The 25315-nt window shown below is 41.8% G+C and overlaps 1 protein-coding gene across 2 annotated transcripts in view; it reads right to left on the reverse strand.

Moving 5' to 3' along the window:
- Window positions 1–25315, reverse strand: part of GABRB3 (gamma-aminobutyric acid type A receptor subunit beta3) — a 237345-nt gene that overhangs the window by 60812 nt on the left and 151218 nt on the right. The gene's annotated exons all lie outside the window — the stretch shown is intronic.

Below are 25315 nucleotides of genomic sequence, written 5' to 3' on the forward strand. Positions count from 1 at the left end.
GCCAGTCCATATGGCAGTTGTTAGGGCCTATAATTTGGAGGTGATACATTAGAGTCCCCATTTGTCCGAAAAACAGCATGTAATAATGTACTTTAATACAGGCCTTCCAATAATTCATGATACTGTGGCTCTGTATATTTTATATTTCCAGTTAGTAATCTGAGATATTGTAGTTTATTGCCTTTGGATCTTATGTACTGAGTATTTTCACAGCTAAAGAACCATCATCATGTTTGGCCAGTAGAACTTTCCTTTCATAATTAATTAGCTGAAATTTCAGCCAGGGGCTCCTGGGCCAATTGAACAGCACTAAGGTTTCAGTCACTCATCCCTTTTTCAGGAATATACTAAAAAAAGGAAATTTTCTGGCCATCACGAGTTTGGATCCTTGCAATCCAGGAACAGAGATCTGAACAACAGGACCAGACTACCATGAACCTTTCACCCGTTTTAATAGATGATTAATTTGTCCACTATAAATCAAAGTAGACATTTTAAAAATAAAAAGTCATATAGATATGTTTGTTTTGGTCATCACAGTATATTTAGTTTTGGATAGAATTAATCATTACAAGAAACCCATGGCTACCATTTAGGGTTGCTATTCTCCAGATGGGACCTGGGGTTCCCCTGAATTACAGTTCATCTCCAGACAAGAGATCAGTTCCACTTAGGGTTGCCAACCTCCAGGTGGTGGCTGGAGATCTCCTGTTATTACAACTGATCGCCAGCAGAGATTTGTTCGCCTGGAGAAAATGGCTGCTTTGGCAATTGGACTCTATGGCACTGAAGTCCCTTCCCTCCCCTAACCCCGCCCTCCCCAGACTCCACCCCAAAAACCTTCTGCCGGTGGTGAAGAGGGACCTGGCAATCCTAGTTCCCCTGGAGAAAATAGGCTCTTTGGAGAGTGGACTCTATGGCATTGTGCCCCACTGGCTCCCCAGGCGCCACACCAAAATCCCCAGGAGTTTCCCAACCTGGAGCTGGCCACCCTACCCCCCATCACCTGCCGGTGGCCAGGGGGGACTTGGCAACTCTTCTACCACCATACATAGCATTTCTGCAGTACACACCTCCTTTCCCCATAATGTCTGTAACTTTCCCTGCACAATCCAACAGCAACTAATGATGTAAAGCAAGGGTAGAGATACACACAGCCTAGTGATGCCATGAAGAACATGGCATTAGATATAATTGATGTTATAGAGATGGAGGGAGGGTGAACTTGACATAAAATTGCCTGGTCTGGCTGCAGCTCTATGTTCTGCTTCACCCACTTTCTTGCTATGTACTCCACCTTTCTTCAGGAATAAATTTCCAGACAGGAAATCATATCTTATTAGCAAGTAAGGCAAGTTGAGTAACAGAAACTGCTTTCTTTATTTTAAAAAGAGTTTCTTTTTTTAGGGTGAGCATTTTTTGCTGTCCTGAATTCCTACCCTGCCTGAGCTTGATTTACTAAGGAGGCTTATTGATGTTTTCTCTGCAAATCTAGCTCGCAAGGCATCTTTCTGTCCTGCTTCCCTTTATCATCTTTACTGATAGTAATAATTATGCCATGCCTGATCATGAAATTATAGGAGAATCAGCTGGGTAACTGCAAAGGAGCTAAACAGTAAACTTACTAAATAAAAATCCATTAAAATATGTATTCCAAACATCACCACCACATTATGAGAGCAACCTAGACTCACAGATTAGCAAAATGATATTTATAGAGATTTTAGAAAATAGTGTCCTTTTTCTGTATCTAAGATAATATTGCTATAATCTTTTCAGCACCAGCTATGGATACAAACTTACCCTGAGGAGTTTTGAATTAGTTCTTGCACACAATGATACTGGGTTACACACTATCAAAAAACTGAAATATTATTTTTCCTGACATACCACAGTTATGTGAGAAGAGATATGGTCGAGTGGTGTGTGAAACAGGATGTTTAAAGTACTGTAGTATGTCTCCATAAAGGCATGTTTAGCAGAAATAATAAATTCAGCAATCTGAAGTTCATTTTGCAAATTAATTAACATTTACTGCACACCAACCTGCACTTTTCTGAAAGCAATTACTTCCAATATCACAGGATATAATTGGCCTAACTGCACTTTGCTATAGGTCAAGGTCTCCCAGAGAAAATCTGATACCAGATACCACAAAGACAAGCAGAAGAGCTCGATGGAATACACAGGCTCGGAATAGATTGGAGTAGGGAAACAGGCAGAAAGCTTGAAGGGAATAGAAAGTTTACAGTGGATACTTTTTTTTACAGATATGTGCAAAATTAAAAAAAATAAATGCAATTCTAATATGTGGCATTATTTGAATAAAGCCATCCACGGCAATATTAATTTTAAAATATTCAATACAGTAAACACAACAGAAAAACAACTCCCCAAAATTTCTTTAAATATAGGGCCAAACTAAATGTAAATGAATTTGCCAGACCCAGCTTGGGTTCCCCTCAGCCACACAGAAGCTGGGAATGGCAAAGACTGTTATGACAGGCAACCTAAGAAACTTAAGAGAATTCGAGCAAATAATAACCAAATCACAAGATCACTTGTTGATGAAATTATATCAATTGTTGTTGACACATGACACGACGTCGGAACAAGTTAAAACTTGCATGATTAAATGGATGTAAAATTTTGGAGAGATGATACCGATGAAACCATGGGAAAGACTACGGACTAGCGACATAAAATTTTCTTGCTCTCAATCTATTAGAGAGAATTGGTATAAGATGTTCTTTAGGTGGTATTAATCACCTAAGGATCTTCAAACTATGTACAAAGCAAATCAAGACAACTGTTGGAAGTGCTCTGAGACTAAAGGAACTTTTTATCATCAATGGTGGACCTGTAAAAAGAGTCAAATGTTTTGGTGCAAATACATAAAGAAATTCAAGGTATGCTGCAGGTGAACTTCAAACTAGATCCTAAATACATGATACTGGGCATAACGTTCCCTCAAGTGAACTCAATCCACAATGAACTCTATCAATATGCAACTACCGCCACCAGAATTCTTTATGCAACATAATGGAAATCTAGTGTGCTCCCAGACATCAGAGTGGATTAATAAATTGTTTGACTTTGCACTGATGGCTAGACTAACACATTTTATAAGAATGAACTAATTGGATGAATTTAAGATAAAATGGCAACCTTTGTATGATTATTATTCACGTGCTTGAAACACTCTCTAGAGAATAATCATTAAGATTGTAAAATGAGAAACTATTTAGAGAAATGTTAAATGTGTCGATTGTGTAGAACAACTGATAAAGAGATGAGGCTGTAAATTATCCAAAAGCTCGGTCAGTGATACATTTTGGATATATCTTGTTTCTCTTTTTTATTTTTCCCTCCCCTCTTTCTTCTTTTTGTATCCTATTATATAAAAATAAAAAGTTTTTTTTTTGGGGGGGGGGAGAAGAAGCTGAGAATGGCTTCTAAAACAAGAGAAAAAGAGAGCCCAAATGGGCTCATAATTATGTCTCTGGGGGAGCAGGACTCCCTCCAAGCCATTTTCCCACATGCGAAAATTGAGGGGAGTTATTCCCTCAATTTTGCTGTTGCACATGGCGAATCTGTGCATATGAAATAGTAAAATTGGGGAAATAACTTCCACCAGCCCAGTTTTCCCAAGAGAAAACCCTGAGGTGTCATTTTGAGCTCATTTGGGCTCTCTCTCTCTTACGGTTGCGTTGGAAAATACCTGGAGATATTTGGAGAGGAGCCTGAGGAAGGCGGGGTTTGTGGAGGGGAGGGACTTCAATGCCATAGAGTTCAACTGCCAAAGTGGCCATTTTCTCCAGGTGAACTGATCTCTATTGGCTGGAGATCAGTTGTAATAGCAGATCTCCAGCTAGTAACTGGAGGTTGGCAACCCTACTCTTTCTCTCTTTTTTCCCTCTCTCTCTTTTAGAAGCCATTCCCCACAGCTGCTGTATGGCTACAGAGAATACGAATTGTATCTGGGGAACCCAGACCAAATTCTTTAAAAACAGTAACATTTACTGGCATCAGTAGTCTCGTGTCATTTCCACAAAATACCCAGGTGTAGACTATCGTTGCATGCGCATGCAGTGTCCAAATGACAAAGGAAAGGATTATAAAGTACTTAGGGTCAGTTAATGAGACTGGGCTGGATCCTAACTCTTCTTAGCTTATATAAATACATTTACTTCTGCATGGGGGTGTATTTCACCTCCCCACAGCAGTCTCCTATGTTTCCTCCCATGTAGTCCTCGAAAATCATCTGACACCCCCACCCACACTGTGACAGATGCATTTTGTAGAATGCAGAAAACTGCAGTGGGAGGGGGAGAAGATCTGCTTTGCTAGCACTGCTGTAATGCTACTCAAGAGCCAGTTTTAAGGGTCTTCGCAATCTATTTAATGGCTTAATCATTTCTTTTACTTTAAACATTTATATCCCACCTTTCCACTGAAAAGTGCCCAAATTGACTAACAAAACGAGTTTCAAACAATAAAATCAATTCCAAATATTAAAGCAATAACCTGATGCTTAACACAGAACAACACAGAGGTTCTGTCTGGAATTTGACTCACCTTGAAAATACATGTTGGGTGGTGTTCTATTATTCCTGAAGATCCCAGTTCTTTGAAATTATAACTGTTAACAAATGTGACTGCTCAGGAGCACGCCTTTCTTATCCCTAATCCTTCTGAGCGGATTATACCTATTTTGTTATGTTCAGGAGGGCATTTCTATAAAAGGAATAAGGCTGTGGCATAATGCCATTTCTGTAAAGGAAATAAGGCTATATTATAATGGAATGTGCACTGCATTATTACCTTGCTCTTATGTAATTTCATTTTTTGGGCTGCTATATGACAAATCATGTCTGATACCTTTTTGCATTGTTTATAATTTTTGCAACCCTAGTGCTATTGCATTGTTTTTTGGATGTCTCATACCATTTTATTGTATCATCTTACACTGTGTAATCCACCTTCAGTCTCAGTGAAAAAGATGGACGATATATAAAGTAAATAAACAAACAAAATAAGCTCGAATGTAGTGTCTTGAAGAAAGTTACATAAGATCAATAGTAGGGAAAATGGATTCTTGAAATGGTGCTGGATAATCTAGCTGAATAACAAGCTATTTTTAGTTTTTAGGGAAAACAAATTGTTCCAACAAAAGCATTAGTCTCCCACTATACTCCAGTATTACCTATGGTAGAAGAATTCCTAAGTATAATATGAGTGGCCTACTTATAGGAGATGTATAGACCCTGATACTTTTCTGATTTTCAAAAAATGTTATTTCCAGTAAAACATATGTTCCTAAAGTTCAGTTATAACAATTCATTTCTGTATAAAAAAGAATATTATTCCCGAAAACCTTGAGGTTGCTATGGAGCATAAATGCAAATAAGTGGTTTAAAGAGCCGACATTTTAAAATTGATGTTCAAAGTGAAATTACAGCAATTTTCCCCCAAAAGTTAAAGTCACTGTGTCGTATTTTAATAGAATTCAGGAAACTGCTGTTGTCATAGCCTAAAGAGATCATTGAAATGTTTGAGTTTACTCCCTATGCAATTATCACAGCAGAACTCATGTAATTAAAGTAGTTTTAGCTATTTTATTAAGCATTTCATACCTTGTAGAATATACTGTACAATTTAGTATTTGATTGAGAGTATTTAGTTTTAGGCCAGATCCAAACAATATATCATGGTGAAAGCATTTATGAAAACATTTATGAAACCCTAAGAGCAAACTGTCATTAGTGTGATGGAAGAATTAGGTCCTATTCACACCTGAAAGAGTCCTCATGCCCTACATGAGGACTTTCAAATCAGACAGGTGCTGGGAGTTTCCTGCTGAGAACTTCATTCCCAGTTGTTCAGGAAGCCAATTAGGATAGTGCCTGCAGCATGCAGGGCCTATCATGGGGGGACCAGGAGGACCATTTGGTCTGGGCCTCAGATTCACAGAGCAGCTCCACATGATGTTTTACATACAGTCGGAGAGATAATCTCTCTGTGTGAAAGGCATTAATTTGTTAAATGTAAACATTGTAAATATACTACAATGTTTTTAAACTCTGTGTCACTCCTTGCAGTAACCTTAGACCAGGGCCTCTTTAAAGTTATGAGTAAGGGCTACCCTCCCAGGATCATCCCTGGCCACCTGCATCACATAAAGGCATGTGTATAGTTTATACAGTGCTTAGCCCATGCCAATCCCTACGCTTCTGTGCCTTCCCAAAGTGACAAGTTGCTTCCCTCATTCCATCCCCACCTCTACCCTTCAGCCCATCCTTCTCTGGGTTCTTCAGGGATGGAGTTTGATTGCTGCCCAAATGGCTGCCATGAGGCCTTCAGGGAGATTTTCCAGTTCCACTGGCCATGTTTCTTTTGATGCTGCGTTTTTGTTCCCCAGCTCCACAGACCCAGGACACCAGTGATGCTCTTAGGTCCCTACTGGCCACAATGTTTTCTGTTTCCCAATCTGTAGATTACTTCTGATGGGGTTTTGGGGTATTTTCTCAAAAGACAGCCCCTACTGTGCCACAATGTCTCTTCACTACATTAAGTGGCGTGGTCATCTCAAACATCGATTGGGACCAACCTAGAGTTACAATGCTGTGAATAGCATTATGCAAACTGCATATACTGTATGATCATCTTATGCTGCCAAGTGGGTTTAGTTTTTTGGATGATCAAGGTCAGACGGTTTGCGACCTCTTACTTCACCTTTAAGTGGGGTGTCATTACTCATGCTTATTAAATGATACTGCCCTGGCTGTTATTCCCTTCAAGCACATCTGATGGTCACCTCAGCCCTCTGTTTCTGATTAATTCTTATTCAATATTTGTAGCACAAGTTTGCTAATGGTTTTGAGGGGCTTGGCTAGTCTATTTTTTTTCCATACGCTAATACTCCTATTATTCTTTGAAGTTTATATCGTATAGTATCAGTCATACATAAAACATTTGGTATAATGTCAATATCTAACCTGTTTTTTTTCTTTTATCCACTAAGGTGGTGTTCTGGTTGCTATCATTTTAACCAAAATGAGGGGGGACTTATTGGTCTGTTTTCACTTTCCATCTGGTTAAGCTAATATTACCTAGCCTGGAGTTCGATCTAAGGTAAGGTCCCATTGCCTAACCTGTTTTCTTCCAAATCCTCAGTCGCTAACTGGGCAATCTCTTCATGCACTCCATGCCAGAGGACCATGTCTTTCAGGTTCATTACAGCACATTACAACAACCTATTGGTTTGGTGCAAGGAAGGCTGAAGCAGAAGCTTCTTTGGAAATCGCTTCCGGGTGGGTGGACGCGGCAAGACTTTGTGTTTATAGCAATGCTGAATTAAACTGTCCACTCCAGGTGGAGGCCCCTTGCAACAGGGCTCACGCCTTTTTCACTGCTTTCCTTGCCACGACAGATCCCCAAGACTTCTGTAAAGTGGCCACCTGGTCCTTCTGTCCACATTCCTCTGGCATTGCCCTGTAGATGTGGATTCCAGGGGGAAGCAGCTGTTTGGGAGAGTTGTCTTTTAATCTGGTGACAAGCCCACACCCGCCTCCATGGTAGGTGAGCTTGCTATTTTCCCATGCGGGACCGCACAGAAGCCACGAAGATGAAAAACAGTGTTGCACTTACCTGTAACTGTTGTTCATCGAGTGGTCTTCTGTGCAGGCACGCATCCCTCCCTCCTTTCCCCGCTGTGGACTACTGTTTAGTGGCTATTGTGTTCTTCCACAGCGGCAAATGGAGAACTGGGGGAGGAGCGCTCCTTCCCCCTCCGTCACATGACCATTGGGTGGGAAGCTGGCTCGCTCTTGGCCTGGGACGGAGGGGAGGGGGAGCGCTCCAGGCGCTCTGAAGCTCCTAAAAGCTTTCTAGTCAGTTCTCCGCGGCTGGCCTGTGCAAGCACAGTCCCATGCGGGACTGCACAGAAGCCATGAAGATAAATAGCAGGAGATCTCCAGCTAGTACCTGGCGGTTGGCAACCCTAGGTTGCACGGCTGAGCTGTGTTCTCATTCTTGCAGCAATAGCTGTGTGTCACTTCCACTTTCTTGTCGGCCACATTCTGTTTGGGCATTTCTTCATTTTTTTGATATACCAAAAGCCTCAAAAAGTGGAACTGGCCCGGATCTCTCTTGACCTCTAAGAGGCCCTGGCTGCATGCACCATCTTCCCAACCAGAAACGCCCCCAGGGAGCTGCTATATTTTTCTTTGGGGAATGTGTCTCGTGCCGTGGGGTTCCGCAGAACTCCAACTAGCTGAGGCACTTACCTACGGGCAGGAGTCTGCTGGGTGCAGCAGGCATGGTGCTGGCAACCCCGGCTCGATCAAGGTCTGTCTCCCCTCTCTCCCTGCAGGAGCCGACAAAGGGAAAGCCGGCCACGCCACTGACCAGGCTGGAGCAGCCCAGCAACGGCACCAGGACACATGGAGAGAGGCACTGCCCATGCCCGAAGCTCCCAGCCCTGACAAGCAGCTGAGCTGTGGGCGAGCTAGGGCGGGGCAGGTGCAAGCTGCACGGCTTGCAAGGAAGTGAAGTGACTGGGAGAGCTCCCTTTATGGACTTCTCGGGGGACGGAAGAGGGTGGAAGGGGCGGAGCTCCTCTGGCCTGGAGAGTATAAAAGGCCAGAGGAGAGCTGTAGCCGGGGAGGAAGCAGGCTGTGACCCAGGCTGGATGAGCATAGAGCCACCCGGGTAGCCTCTGAGGGAGAGGAAAGCTCAGACTCTCCATCGGACTGGTCTGAGGCTGAATAGGTGCCCCGACACTCTCCAGGCCAGTCCATCGCCCTAAAACCGACCCTGCATGGGGGGGGGGTGCTTCACAGAATGATATGCAATAATGGCTGCATGTAAGTTTCCCTGTTGGGGCAACAGGCAGCTGCCTGGTCCCATTTCAGGTCAGGCAAACAGCACAGGAGAGAAGACCAAAGCCCCATCTCCATACACATCTCAGTCCCAATGTGAATCAGGCCGCTGCATGATTGAGCAGTATGGAACTCCCAGAAGACATATGATCTAAACTGTGCAATTCCAAACAGAGTTATACATTTCTAAGTCCATTTAGGTCAATGGGTTTTGAGGGATGTAACTCTGTTCAGGATTGCACTGAAAGCCCTCAAGGGAATCACAAGAACTTTATATGTAAGTTGGACCTCATAAAATAATTGGTTTTGTTTGAAAACACAGCCAGCATTTGCTGGAAACACCTATGCAGCTTCTTAGAATTATATTTGTAAGCAATGTGATCAAGGCATCCAAAACTGCAGCAGATGGGCTCAGAAAGATTTACTGTATGAATGTAAGTTATATATATTTACTGTATGAATGTAAGATATAAGCATCTTTACCTGAGCAAGGCTAGTTACTAGGTTGGTCCAGGAACTAAACGGTTATGGTCTTAGTATTGTGACCACAACAGTAATCCAAAGGCTACAAAGTCTTGGACTCCTTCTACATGTTATATTATTTAACATTTTTGGGAAATCACTGGGCAGGATGACTTGGGAATTTAGAATGAAATGTCACTAGTATGTGAATTACACTTTCAGCTCTAACAACTGAGTCAGGTGGATCTCTGGAGGTCCTGAGCAAATGAGATAGATGAGAGCCGGTGAAATGAGGCTCAATCCAGACAAGACTGAAGTATTGTTTCAATGGTAAAGCTGCTCAGGGAATGAGGAGTCAGCCTGCTGAGCACACCTGGATGTTGGCAACCCTGTATCCGTGACATATAGTCCCTTCTATCAGTTTTTGCTAATAGGCCAGCTGTGACTGCTCCTTGAAAAGTGTGAGATGGCCACAATGATCTATGCTCTTATCACACTGAGATCAGATTACTGCAGTGAGCTTTATGAGGGGCTGCCTTTGACTAGTATTCAGAAACATCAATTAATTCAAAATGCAGCTACTAGGTTACTGCTGGGGGCAGGACCACCCCTGCACTAAATGTTCTGCTCTGGCTGCCAATTCATTACTGGGCACAATTCAAGCTGTTGGTTCTTTCTCTTAAGGCCTTAAATAGTTTAGAATAAGGGTACCTGAAGGACTGCTGCCTTACGTCCTGTAAAACTCACAAGCTAAGGTCTTCATCTCATGCACTACACTTAAAACTGAATATGATCTCCTACACCTATTCTCTCTGCACTTTCATGCTCTTTGATTTTATGTTAGGTTTTATGCTGGGATTATTTGACTGGTTCTACTGCCCGTGGTTTTAAAATACTGTTTGCTTTTATTGCTGCTGTTTTGATTTGTTCAGTTATTGAGTTATTTTAATTTCAAAATGTTTAGTTTAAATTGTATTTGCATACTTTTATTTTATGCTGTTAGCCACCACAGACAGCTTCAGGACAGCACAGGATAGACAAATATGTGAAAATGTTTTACAACCGACTTAGAAGGATGCGTTGCGCAGATTTCATTGCGTTTTCTAAACTAATAATAACCCACAATAATATAAAGGATGAAATTATTTGTCCTTGCTTATCTTTTGGGTTGTTTGCTCCTAGCTAGCTTGAAGAAGCAATTGCTAGTTGTTCACCCACTCAGCTTCCCTCAAAACACGGAGAACAACTGTATCCCTGGAGTTACTGACAGTCTGTCTACACTTCAAGAGGTAGCCTCACACTTTAGAAACATTACTAAAAATACAAGATTGTTTCATGTTTTCTTTTACCAGGGGTGAAAGTTCATAGAAGCCTCTTAAAGGGCCAATTTGCTTTATTGAACAGAACATTGGAAATGCATGGTTCCTTTGTGAAAAATCTATCTTAAAAATACAGGTTAAAGCAAACAAGACAGGTACAGAAGCAAATAAAAAATTGTGCTAATTCAGTCTTTCCCCCAAAATCCAAATCAGTTTTCTGCCAGCCATACTCTAGGTAATCATATCTTCTAGCATACACTTTCCAGAACAAAACTAGGTAAACCAGTTTTGGTGTCCTAAAGCTGGATGCAATTTGTATTCCAGATACTTTAGATACTGAAATATTCATTAATGTCCCTTGTCTCTAATGCTTAACAAGACAGCTATGTTGACAGCATGACTCACAACAGGATACACTTAATAGGATGCAGCTAAATTGGGGTGGTGTTTTTAATCTATGCATCTCCTACAGCAGAGTCACCAAAAAGATGACTGGAATCTACTGATGTGAGTAGTGCTGCAATGTTTATTGATTAATCAGCATGATTAATCAATCAATTAATTCATGGGCAGTTTCAAATGTGCCCCTTTATTTGTGATATTTACTATATTGTTGTTTGACAAAAGGCTTTTTCCATTTTGCAGTCTGTCACCATCTTGTTAATGTTGCCAGCAAACCATGGCAGCCATTTTGTGGTGGTTATCCCTCCCTATTCTCAAAGTTTCAAAAGTGCCCACAAATCCACCAAAATCCCTTAGGGGGACAGGGAGAAAGGTAGGAACAGGGAGATGACACCATGCCTCATAACTTCTGGCGCATACATGGCAGTGATGTCACCTCACTGATGGGATGCTCTAGGATACTAGAGCACCATATTGTTGCAAATACAGCTCATCTGGATATTTGCCAGAAGTGATGTTGTGCGGTTGGTGCAACGCCAATATCCCCAGCCATTTTTTCTCCACCCCCTGCCAAAAGGCAGCAGGCAAAACAGGTAGAGGCCACCAGGTCTCCCCACTGAAGCAGGAGACCTAATCTCCCTAGGTCCCCTAGCTGCATACCATTGCAAACGAAACTCCCTATCACACTTAAATGTGAAAATAAGCCTTTTAATAATATGTTACTGGAAAGGATACTTTGGACATGTATTTGTAAGCATTTTGGGGGTGGAGATACATATATTTAAAACATGGACATTCCATTATGTTTAAATACACAACATTGGTTATCAAAAGGACAGAGCAAAGAGGCATAGGGACTGTTTGTGTGTGTGCATATACATTCCACAAAGGAGATGAAATGACAACTCTTGTGTGTACTACTGATTGCAGAGTATAACAGTATAAAAGAGGATTCATGTATCTTTAAAATCAGCCACTGTGAGTAAGGAACACTAAAGCATTCCAAAACCAGAAAAACCTGTTCATTGAGGCTGCTTTGTGGGGTTTTTTTTTAAGTTACCACCTCCGCGATTACACCGATCAGCTACACAGACTTGTACTTGTTCTTAAAAGTGCAAGAGAGCCAAAGATACGGCCGATTCTCAGACAGGAATAGAATCACAATGGATTTGGAAGTTGCTTCCTCCAGCAGTGCCTTCCAAACTAATGCTACTCTACTCTTTTTCTTAATATAGCTATAATGGCATGCAAAGTGAATTCTAACCAGGGAATCAAATGCCAACAGCAGCTTTAACAGAAGAGAAAATAAGTTTCTATCAGAAGCTATTTTTTATATATAGCAATAGCAGATTCAGCTTCAAGGATGCATTTTATCATTTTAAGAAGTCTCATGAACTGCCACTTAAAAGTTACATAGAACTTAGAAATGGAAAGACAGGTTTGATAAGAGAAATCATAAAGTGAAATTGTTACCGATGCTTTTCTTCAGCATCTGCATAATTCAACCATTATACATATCCACATCCTGCCCTCCAAAAAATGTCTTTTGCAGGATTATCTTCTTCCTTTGGTTGGATATATTTCCATTTTTCTTAGACTTCTCTTTTATCTGAAAATTTCCTTCTACAGCCTCCAGGCCATGTTCTTGAATCTGTTACTGCATCATGTTGCCAGGGTACCTTCAATGAAGTCAGTAGCACACAGTCTATTTCTCCTGAGGCTAGTCTACAGCTCCACTTCTAGGCCAGCATTACTCCTCCGGTAGTTACACCAGTTTAACACTGAAATAACACAGAAATTAATCATATCCCTAATGTGATTTGGTAAGTTAGATCTGGGGATGCTGTACTTGGAAAACTTTCTGTGATTAACAGCTAATTCAAACTTGAAAAGCTTATCACTGTGGCCTGTCCTGATCCATTTTGAAAGGGGGCACCTAATTCTGAGATTAATCTCGCTTCTCTTTTATATCCAAGGGTTCTCCCAGAGTTCAGCCACTCTCCACAGGAGGTTCTGCCAATCATCCTCCGTGCTGCAGTGAGATTCTCCAAACCAAGAACACTTGGTGATTGAAATCACAACCCTAATATCCTGCAGGACCTTTCCTAAGCAAGTGTACTGAGAATCATAATCAGGAAAATATTTTTAGGATTTCACTGTAAGTCTAGTAACTCATTGTTTCTATAGCATAATGTACAGTAATTCTTAATCTTTATCCTGTTATCCTGCTACTCTTCTGGACCAGCTTGGTTATCCCAAAACCAGCCCACACATGTCCTCTATGGTGTTTAAATATGTACACTATGTTCAAAACCCTTAGATGGTGTGGGAACAAAATACAATTTAAACAGATTGCTCTTTCCCTAGGCCTTTTTTCTCCTAAAAAATGAGCCAGCTGCCAGTTCTATCTGCTCTACCACCTCCTGTGCGCATAAAACGATTAAAAAAGCTCCATTAAAAAAATATCTCCATCCAAACTGATAGAAGGTATCAGCCTTCACCAGGCGTCATGTGATGATGTAGTAGCAGCAGTTTCCCTCTACCCACAATGATATCTTGGCAGCTAGTCCAGGAAATGAGGGCACAGTATTCCTTGCATTCATGTCCAGGTTTTACAGCCTATTGTGCCTGACATGACACTCTTAGGTTTCAAGTCATGTAGAATTGTATTGGCTCCAGCAACTCTCATATTAGGATTGTTTCTCATATCAGCACAGGAGAAGAATTTCCTACTACACCCAAGTTAATATAGCCTGTGATGCTGGAATTCCCGACACGGTGGAACATATCCTATTGGACTGCCCTCTCCATAGTGAACCTCGTCATCTAATGCTTAGACATTTGCCAGACCCTTGGTGCACAAGATCAAAAAGGAATCTGACTCATCTCCTTTTAGCGGACCAAGACAGAAACCTTATGGCTTCAGTAGCTTCCTTCCTAGCTTCAGCCCTTACCGAGAGAACCATCAAGTTCACCCGGTTAAAGAGAACTTAAACAAAATTTTAATTGATAAATATTATTTTTAATGAACAACAGAAGATTTTAACCTATTTTCGCTGACATTTTGGCGTGTTATATCATGTTATGATGCCAATAAAGGTATTATCTTGTATATGGACCAACATACTGGTTGATCCTGGTTGAATTAACAGAGAGTTTCTCTAAGCATTTGTTTATACATACATTTATTTTATACCTTTATTTTATAGCATTTTTGTCTGCCTTGCCCTGACCTGGATAGTCCCAGGCAAGTCTGATCTTGTCAGATTTCAGAAGCTAAGCAGGGTCAGCCTTGCACAGTATTTGGATGGAAGACTGCCAAAAAATCCCAGGGTTGTGATGCAGAGGCAGGAAATGGCAAACCACCTCTGAACATATCTTGCTTTGAAAACCCCACCAGGGATCACCATAAATCAGATGTGACTAGACGGCAAAAAAAAAAAATCTGCCTTCCTCAAAAAGATTCAAGGCAGACTATAAATACATAAACACAAACACCACTTTTCCCAGTCAAAATTGTTCAAGGTAGCATATGATTATAAATAATTACAATAAAACAAAATAGTAAAAGTACAGCATAAACACAAATCAGCAAAAAACAAAAACTACCAAATAAAATAAATTAAAACCTTGGTAATAAAAACAGAATTTCAAGCAAGCAATGGAAGATAAAGCAGGATACAGAAGTACTTTTAACTGGACAACCTGCTCATTTAGGCAGAATAGGATCCCGTCAAGAACAAGTAACACTAACACAACCCAAGTAACAGGAACTGATAACCATTCTCCACCTTTCCATTCCCATTGCCAAATGAGAGATTACAAACAATGAACATTTTCCTTCCATTGTTGTTCTTTCCTGGAATGAACTTTGTGTGTTAAAATTCTGTGTTTCTTCCTGAAGGCCTTAAAATGCAAATGATTATAAGCTCCCTGTAAATCTTTGGTATATTTATGCATCAGCAAAATGTAGCATGCAAATTTTAAAAATATATAGATTGGGGGCAAATTTGCCAGAAAAACAGTATATTTTGACATTAACAATTAACTTTGGGAAAGCAGGGAGAACTAACATGATTAATAGATTATGGAAATGAACTAAGATAATATGTAAGTAGGGTTACCGTACTTGGTATTGCATTCCCTTCAGGTTGCATATTCCAAGAGAGTTGCTGTACCAGCAGAATGGCTGAAATCATTATTCTACAACACATTTATTGTATGGGTTTGTTTTTCGCTTCATTAATAGCTTTTGCCAGTTAGAGTAAAATGGCAACATGCATATCAATATAATGATATAAAAAAGAAGGCCCCCATGCTAAAAGAACTAAGCTGTCAGTCAGTGAAGCTACATGAATGATTATTTTGGGGGGCAAAACATTTAATTAAAAGTTTTTAGTATGTTGTTTATTCACTAAAACACCAATTTATATATTAAATAGAAGCATGGTTTTTTTGGGGAGAAATGTTGAGGCAGAGCAAAATAAGCAAAAATCTCTTACATACTAAAACAGTAATTACCCATGACACTTGTTGAAGCTACATATCCATTTTGCTTAGCTGTGCTGCAGAGATTACCACAAAGAACCCTTGAGGTTTCTGGTATTTTAATCTGATTAAACTAAAGGGACTGTGCTGTGTTTTCGTTTTTAGGAAGAATAATCACATGACCTGTTATATTAGCCTTCTGCTGCCCCATTTACAGTAATGCTTGTTTCCCTCACTGTGTCCACTTTCCCACTTGTGTCTGAAACTAAAGTCATCCTTAGTGGAGCTGTTCTGAGACCAGCATCACCCTTTAGACAACACCCATGGCAAGGGACAATGATTAAACTGAAACACCCATTAGGCAATAGTCCTAGCTAACAATGAATGATAATAATTTTCTCCATACTTTCCCTGGGGAGTGACAGTAGATATTGACTACCACCATACTTAGTAATAAATGATCCCATCCCTTCCGCAACCTTAATAATGCCATACTAGCCATAAAAGCATATATTCTACCAACTCAGGGTCTACATCCTTTTGAGGATGGGGTGTGTGTATATGTTTGGCTGCCCAGCAAAGTCGTCAACCTGAGCAGTTTCTTTTCCATAACCAGGGGAGAAGCCAGACTGAAGCAGTCTAGATACTTGGTTCATCCAGAAACTCCAAGAGTTGTACCACCACCACTTTTTTGAATATCTCGCCTAGGAAGGAAAGATTGAGAGCTGGGTGTTACTAAATCCCATTGGTCGAATGATTTTTTTTCCTAGTAAAGGAAGAATTATAGTCTTCTTTTCAACTAACAGAAAAGACCCTTTCCATAAAGACACGTTTATTATCAGTTCCAGCAACCTGACAGGTAGTATTTAATAGCCATGAAGGGCAAGGAACAGGAACACAAGAAGTAACACACACCTCTCCAAGATTCTGTCCATATCCTCAAAAGAAGCAAGATGGAAAGTATCGATAGAAGTAGAACCAACATAAGCCTCAGAAACATCTATAACAGCTACATTTAACATGGAGAAAATGTGAGGGGTCAATCTGACCCTTGCTCACTCAACTTCAGCCAGAGTCTAAATGAGTCCTCTACCCCTGCAGAGGTTCTGGGCACCCAAGAGTCTAAACCGCTGTGAAAACAGAGTTACTAAGAACTCCCCCAATCTTTACTCTCTCAGCCCATTTTGGCACCTTTTTAAAAGCCTTTCGCCGGCTTTTAAAATTTTAAATGGGACATTTTGCCCCAAAGAAAACAGCGAGGCTGTGCCTGCAAAAAAGCAGGCACAGCAAAGCCATTCTCCATGCCAGCGTGCCAGGCCAAAAGGGGACAGGAAGCTGCCTATTGGCAGCTCTACCCCCCCCCGGGTCACCGGCGTTGGCCTTTGTGCTGGTGGGACACCGGCGGAAGGCCCAGCTGGTGACCCTGAGCGGCTTTGCCATGGCAGTGCCAGGAGACCTGCGTCCGGGCCTCCCCACCGGCATTGGGCCCATCCTGGACAGCGTAAGTAATGCCAGTGCCAGCGCAGGGGGGCCTGAACGCCAGGGCAGCCCCTTCCTGGCCTCCAAAGGACTTTCTTGGAGGTCAGGAATGGGCTACTCATCCTGAACGGAACACTAGTCCTCGTATAATGGATCACATGGAGTTAAATATTCCACTAAAATGATAAATATTAGAGTAAAACAGCTGTTTAAAGAGAATGATACATTTGGGGAGGTTGAATGTTGTTCCTATTGCCTGAAAGTGATCAAGAAGTCTGGAAACCCTGCCGCAAACTGATCTGAGTGATTTGTCACAAACTTCGCTTTCATTAGTGCTTCATAAAAATATATAGATTAGGCAATCTAGGATAATATACATGATTTTTACTGTGCTACACTTAGGTTTGTTTGTTACTTTGTTTAGAGCATTTTTAACCCATCATTTCCCCAAAACTGGACTCAAGGCAGATAACAATAAGAAAAACACGATATAATTTTAAAAAAAAACCAACATAAAAACAAACAGACCTATCATCAAAACAAATTAGGCGACAGTATCAAAAGCCCTCCTGAGTAACTCCACCTTACACACCTTGCCATATCTCAGCAAAGCGGAAGCCTTCCTAACAACCCCAGAAAAGCTATCCCATATAACTGGAGCCGCGGCTGCAAAAAGCTCTAGAAGAGAAGCTGATCTAACAGTTCTGCAGGAGCAGGACAAAGCTGGACAAAGCTGGCACACAGGTTGATGCTGGCAGAGGTGGCCCTGCAAGTATGTGGGTCCTAGGCAATGATGGGATTTAAAAGATGGCAACCAATACCTTGAAATGGACTCAGAAATAAACTGGCAACCAGTGCAGGGCTGTCAAAATAGGAGTTATATGCACCAAGCGGCCTGCCCCAGCTAGGAAGCAGTCTGTTACATTTTGCACTACATTTTGGTATCTGAAGAAGTGAGCTGCGGCTCACGAAAGCTCATTCCCTGCCATATTTTGTTTAATCTTTAAGGTGCTACTGGACTCTTGCTCTTTTCTACTACATTTTGCACTAGTTGACGTTTCTTCAAGGACAACCCCATGTAGAGAGATATTGACTAGAACTTGGAAAAACATCCGTGGCACAATTTTAAATACTCTCAATAATATGTAGTTTGGCCTTTAGCATTCCTCATTTACACCTATTGAACTAATAAGCCTAAAACAGTTCACCCCTAGTCTAGTGCTTTCTCCTTCCTAAACTTTGGGGAATAACAGCAACTAGCAGATGGCTTATCCCAAAAAGATAATCTTGTTTCCCAACACTAGTTTTAATTTTCAGGACAATATATGTCATGAAGTTTCTTATCTTTTAAAAATTGAAGCCTATAATGTTCATAAATTCTGTGTGACTAAAAACACAGTGGTATTAGAATTCCTAGCTAAGGAAGCTGCTAGTGGTCTCTTTGCAAATATAAAATTCTTGTAAATTAACAGAGCAGAAAATCAGAATAGGCCCCTTGAATGTTTTAAGGGTTTTTTTCCCTCTACAGTGACAGCTCTATTCTTTACAAGTTGCAGAGCATAAAATAATAACATGTGATACATTTCATTTTAGCAGACGGTTGTTTCTTTATATATTATAGTTCAGGTGTTTCTTGGCTTCAAAACATGGGGAATGATGAAATAGGAGAAAATTAGTTTCAATGTTAATATGTACAAAACAAACGTGATTATCCATTTTTAGTTTCAGCATATATTAATACATTATACCCTTTAATATTCCTAATTTTGAAATTTTCATTCCATTAACAAAAATACACATGCTTCAGCCAATTCCACCTCTGTTTCCGTGTATGAAGCCTATTATGGTCCAAAGACCTCAGTCTAAAATAGTGGGATAAGCTGAGAGTCAAGGCCAGACTACACATTACTGTTTTCAAAGAGTTGGGTCCATGTTCTCCACAACCACATAGCAGGTGCAGGGAATGTCTTCTTTAATGAGAGAGAGAGAGAGAGAGAGAGAGACCTAAACAGGCTCAGAATGGCACCATGGATAGAGGAAGGGCTCCTGACTGCCCTCCCCATGCCACCTTCCTTCACAAAAACCATGCTGGGGGGGGGGGTTATTTCCTTGATTTTGCTGCCTTCAGTGTGCTTTTTATGAAGGAACGTAGCAGGGGGGGAGGAAGAACCCTTCCTCACTCTGTGGCACTGTTCACTCTGAGGCTGTTTGGGCTCTCTCTCTCTTTTTTAGACGCCATTCCCCACAGCTGTGTGGCTAGGATTGCCAGGTATCTGGTATTTACCTGGACAGTTCACTATTTTCAATGGGTGTTCAGGGAAAAAAAAAAAGAGAAAATACAGGACATTTAAATGTATGGTATGTTCAGGGTTGCGAGCAGCATCAGGGCTCTCCCACCACCCCAACCAGAAAATAAGACAGCTGGGCTAAGGGAAGCACCGGGATGCTGGTGGAGGGACTGGGCCTGCTCCAGCCACTCTTGCTGTCAAAAGACTGGTGCGGGCCAGGGAAAGGACAGTGGCAGATGAAGGAGATGTCAGGACAGAAGCACATGCTTGGTGCCTTCTCTTCCAAGCCCAAACAGTGCGGAGTAGCTGTGTCACGTCTGTGGAATGGCTGCTACCCAGGAAGATACTGCAACTGCCACCATGGCTGCTTTTCACTGTTTGGGCTTGGAGGAGGTGGCATATGATGGTATTAGGGAAAAGCAGAGGGACTGGATAGAGGGCCTTGCCCTGAGAGAGAATGCCTGGTAGTGATGGTGAGAGAGGGAGGTGGACAACTTATGGGCGGAAAACTTGGAGGGAGGGATCATTGGGAGAACACACAAAAGATTACAGAATAAAGGGTGGTGGTGGTGGAAAAATACTTGGGGAGCACTAGGGAGAGGGCATGGGATGGTAGATACCCAGGACTTGGAGAGAATGTTAAAGAACGGTTCCAGCAGAAGGTTTCAAAGGTATTTGAGCAGCTAAAGAGGTGCAAGTGTGTATGTCTGTATTATCTGGGGAAGTAAGGTAGGGCAAAGCAACTGGATGTATCCTGAGTGCTCAAAATATACCTTTTCACTTGGGGGAAATTCCTTTTCCACTATCCCTCTTCCATTTGATAGGATATTGCACAGGAAAGGTATGCATTAATTATGAAAGATGTGATCCTATCCCATTAACACAACCGCCTTTGTAATCTCTCAGGCCTTGCCACATCCTCCTGGTTTGTAGGTATTCCACAGCCACGGTGGTGATTTCTACTGTTTGGGTTCAGAGCCACCTCCTCCAAGCTTACCCCTCCCCCAAGAATCCCTACCAGTGGCTTGCCTTCTACCCAAGGGTAATGCTGCACTTTCTCTGCCCGTGGAAAAGCCACGGGGAGGGTACCTTGAACAGAGAAAAAACACAGCAGAGTAGGGTTATGCTCTCATCCTGCTCCTATCCCTGGCCCTCTCTCACCCCCTGCCTGCTATGTCCAGCAAATATGGGAGGAGAGTGGGTAAGAGATCCAGAATGATGGCAGTGAATCTGTCCCTTTTTAAAACATTGTGCCCTGCCTTTTGAAAGGACCTCAGGGTGCTGCATAAGGTTGCCTCCTCCAATTTATCCTCACAAGGCTGTGAGGTAGGTAAGGGGAGGGAGAGAGAGAGGGGAGGGAGCGGAGAGAGAGAGAGAGAGAGGTCTTAACATCATTTGTACCCTCCTCTCTCTGCAATGGGGACCCAAAGCAGGTTACATCATTCTCCTCTTCTCCATTTTATCTTCACAACAATGCTATGAGGTAGGTAAGGCTAAGAATTTGTGAGTGACTCAGGGTAAGCCAGAAATCTTCCATGTAGGGTTGCCAGGTCCCTCTTTGCCATTGGCAGGAGGTTTTTGGGGTGGAACCTGAGGAGGGCAGGGCTTGGGGGAGGGGAGGGACTTTGATGCCATAGAGTCCAATTTCCAAAGCAGCCATTTTCTCCAGGTGAACTGATCTCTATTGGTTGGAGATCAGTTGTAACAGCATGAAATCTCCAGCTACTACCTGGAGGTCGGCAACCCTATTTCCATGACAAGAGAGGGGGTTCCAACCTGGATCTCCTGGCCCATATTGTGTGTGTGTATTGATCAACATTTTTTTTTTATCAAGCATGTCCAGTATTTTTGTTCAAACCATCTGGCAATCTGACGTGTGGCTGCTGGGAACACAAGTTGGGTCCAGGGAATCGGACCTAGCTCTTTAAAACGGTAACGTGTAGTTTGGCTGTCAGTGTGGCCATGGAAACTTGCTGGCTGATCTTGGGCAATTCACACATTCTCTATTTAACCTACCTCCCATTTTTGTTATGAAGATAAAAATGCAGGAGAGGAGAATGATGTAGGCTGCTTTGGGTCCCCATTGGGGAGAAAGGCAGGGTATAAATAAAGAAAATTAAAAAAACCCTGATATATTTTGGTCAGACTTAATGTATAATTGAACTTTCATGGGGGAAAACAGACAACTAAACTATTGCTTGATTCACTAAGGCAACATGTTCTGAAATAAGAACTCTCATTTAAACCATTAAACTTTAAATGTATGTCAGCACAAATATATGAATAGTTCTGACAAGCGTGCTGCAGAACTTCAACTACTATCATCACTTTATTCATGTAATGTTAGAAATTTGACAGTAGCTTTGCTTTCTCAAACTGTTAATTTGATCCACATAAGATAAATTATTCCACCCTGGAGATGGAAAAAAAATCACCCATCAAACAAACAAGGTTTTAATAAAAGGCAAGTTGTCACGCTGAAAAATTCTGTAGCAGTAATATTTTCACTAGACGGGGGAAGTAACTTTGCTTAGGAATGTACTGTTATTTATTTGTATTAAGTGGAGTCTAGTCCCAAACTCTGCCCCTCCCATATCCACTTCTATCAGGGAGGTGACTGGAGTGGCATTAATTGTGCGAGTTCTCTTTATTTTACATGAGCTGTTTTTTTGTTCTTTCTCTCCTTAGGTGCTTCTATAGTATTGTTCTTACATGCTGAAGCAAAACAGGACTGCAGCTGCACCATAGCAGCACTTAGTGACAGAAAAGCATTACAGCACCAACAAGAATAGAGCACCCAATACATTTTAAGGTGCTTTCAAATAAAAGTTGCAGGTGCCTGTTCCTAGACCCAGGTAAGCAAACACAGGAGGAAAATCATCCCAGTCACTTTTGCAAATTCATCGTAAGAGTTTATTTCAATATGGATAGCAAGGAGAGAGAGATCCAACTATACGAGGAAGACTTTCAGGAAGCCGAGAGTGGGAGGAAGCTGGCATACAATCCCAGCTGCATGGCAAGGTGAGATAGAACTAGATAGAAACAGATGCTAGATACACTTTCTCTCATAAGACATGGCAACCCTTTTATGACAGATATGTTTTATCCTATTAGAATAGTCTATATTAGCAACTATGAGATAAGAGTAGATTTAGAGCAAAGAGAATATAATAGCTAAGCATATATAACTGTTCCTAATTTGAATAGAGACTTGTATCTTATAAGATTTTTTAGTATAACAACTCGGTCAGTTAGAGATATAAAGAAAGTTTTAACATGATAAAGATGCCGATCTGACTGTAAGGTTTTTGGAAATGTTAATGGTAGTCTCCTCCAGACACTACTCACGCAATGTATTAAAGTATTTGCCTTTGCCTTTCTCCCCCCCTCCTCCTTTTCTTTTTTCTGTACCTGATAAAATCCAATAAAAATTTATAAAAAATAAAAATAAGACATTAATGTTTCTGTAGGCTTCATGTTAGATCTATCTTTTTTTTTAATATATTGATCAAAGGCTGCAAAAATGACAGTATGATTCTTTTACAACAGGGGGAAAGCATATTATACTACATGGCTGTTTCCATGTGGAGGTTTTGCTCTGGCTTGTCATCCAAACTGAAGTTTGTTTTTCCAGAGCACTCACACAATATCATGCTCTGATCATTTACTTAGCCCCGTTTTGCTTCAGACTTTCCCAAACATGGCTTGATAATGATCCTTCTGGAAATGATGCAGGCTAAGTGTGTGTGCAGGAGGGAAGGCAGCATGGTACAGCCCGATCTCGGAAGCTAAGCAGGGTCAGCCCTGGTTAGTATTTGGATGGGAGACCACCAAGAAATACCAGGGTTGCTGTGCAGAGGAAGGCACTGGCAAACCACCTCTGTTCGTCTCTTGCCTTGAAAACCCCATAAGGGGTCGCCATAAGTCGGCTGCGACTTGACGACACTTTACATACACACACAAGTGTGTGTGCATGCCAGGTAGCTGGGAAGGTGCACATTTTGAAAGGTCTTGCCCACATGAGCCCCATTTTCTCTACCTCAGCCCCCATGGTCACCATTTCTCCTTTCCCTGAAAGGAGGACTTTTTTCAGGCTTTTAAAGAAGTCAGTAATTGCCATAGAGTTATAATGCTATAATGATACAGGAATTACAGATTTAAACTCAAAAAAGCCCTCCAGTGACATGGAGGGGGGAATGGAGGGGGGAATGGTAGAATGAGGTGGAGAAAGTGAAAAACCACAGAGCTATAGTCTTCAGACTTTCTAGGCTTGAAACCCATTGAGATGCAAGCATGTGACAGAAAGTCATGTGACATCAGAGTCAATTGACAGGAAGAGAGGGAGCCAAAATTGTGGTCTCAGTGGTGCCAAAGCCAGGACAAGTGGGCTCAGGACAAAAACACAAGGATCTGTACCTTAGTGATGAATAAGCCAAGGGTCAGACGCATGGAAGAATCCTAACGGGTACTGAGTGATCTTGCCTTGCCATTTTGTGGCTCCTCTCAGTTTGTGTGCTCTTCAAGGTATGGTGTCCTTTTCTTCAAGCATATGCACTATTAGAGGTCTTTTAAAAAATGGTGATTCTTTATGGACTCATGACACAGAAAGGTTCCACAATCCACTTGAGAATGACAACCCATGGGTTGAAGAACCCTGCCAGACACGAAAGTGAAGACACGTGTGATTCCCAAGGTCTTAAATTAATTCACAGAGCTTGATGGTTAACTGAAGGATATTATAACTCTGCACTGGATATTAAAATTATAGTATGTGACATGTTGTGAATATTAATGAGAACATAATTGAAATGGGGATGCTTTCTGTAAAGGCTTTCATTCTCTGCAAAAAAAATATATCCTTCTTCTGGCAGTCTTTCAGGGAGTGAGAAAGAGAACATGTCCCCATTTTGTCAAGACACTTGGAACACTCTTCAGATGACTTAACCCAGGAGAAGACGTGTATAAAGGCAGGGTAGGAATGAGTATGGTGGGCGCACACCTTGCCTGTGTACAATAGCCAAAACGAGAGCATGATTCCTTTGCATGTACAAACTGTACCCCCCCACTTGAGAATACTTAGAAAGTCACAAGCCAGTGTTGTCACAGTTCCTTATGCCTGTTCTGCAAACAAGTGCTATAACAGCATGTGGGACAATCTATATATCTTATTCCAGGGATGGGGAACGTCAGGCCCAGGGGCCGTTTAAGGCCCACGAAATTATTTGGTCTGGCCCTTTGTGGGTCCTGGCAGATCTCTAGCTCAGAAGGATCTAAGATGGCGATCCGCCCCCTCCAGCGGATAGGAATAGCCTCTATTCAAGGTGGATGTGAGTTTGTTTTGCTGAGAAAAGGAACTTTTTCCCCGCCTTGAAGAAGAGTCGTTAGCTATGGAGCTGCTAGGACTGCCCAACAAACTGTCTTGCGTTTGCTGCTCTGCTTGAATCTCTCGGGCCCAGCTGGGAACGGCAGAGCTCAAAAGTGAGTTGCTCTATGTGGCAGACACTCGGAGCCGTCTCCGGTCGTGCCTTTTGGCTAAATGTTTGACCAAATATAGCAAGCTACTTTTTAAGTTGATAATTTTGTATGGCCCATGAATGATGTTATAAATATCCAAATAGCCCTTGGCAGAAAAAAAGGTTCCCCACCCCTGTCTTATTCTGAACTGTGCCTTCTGCCTGCAAATACTTAATTCACAGATAGGGGACACACTCACCCCAAACAGATGTGTTTTTTTTCTTCAAAAAAATCTGAAAACTAAAAATTACAACAATGGGTGGTGGTTATATACTCCCAATTTTTTTTAAGCATTGTCTGTGCAGACACTGCGCTTACTATTGAGGTGGATAGGGGGCCGGCCATGGCAGTGATGGAGCCCAGGACTCCTGGCCTGGTATCCGTGGCAGCAGATGCCTGGAGCAGCTCTGGGCTGCCTGGAGGACATCCCGGCTCGAGGAAAAGATGGCCAGGCTGGAAAGAACCTCGGGTGCCAGGGGGG

Source organism: Euleptes europaea, chromosome 16 (genome assembly GCF_029931775.1).
Source record: "Euleptes europaea isolate rEulEur1 chromosome 16, rEulEur1.hap1, whole genome shotgun sequence".
Classification (NCBI taxonomy): domain Eukaryota; kingdom Metazoa; phylum Chordata; class Lepidosauria; order Squamata; family Sphaerodactylidae; genus Euleptes; species Euleptes europaea.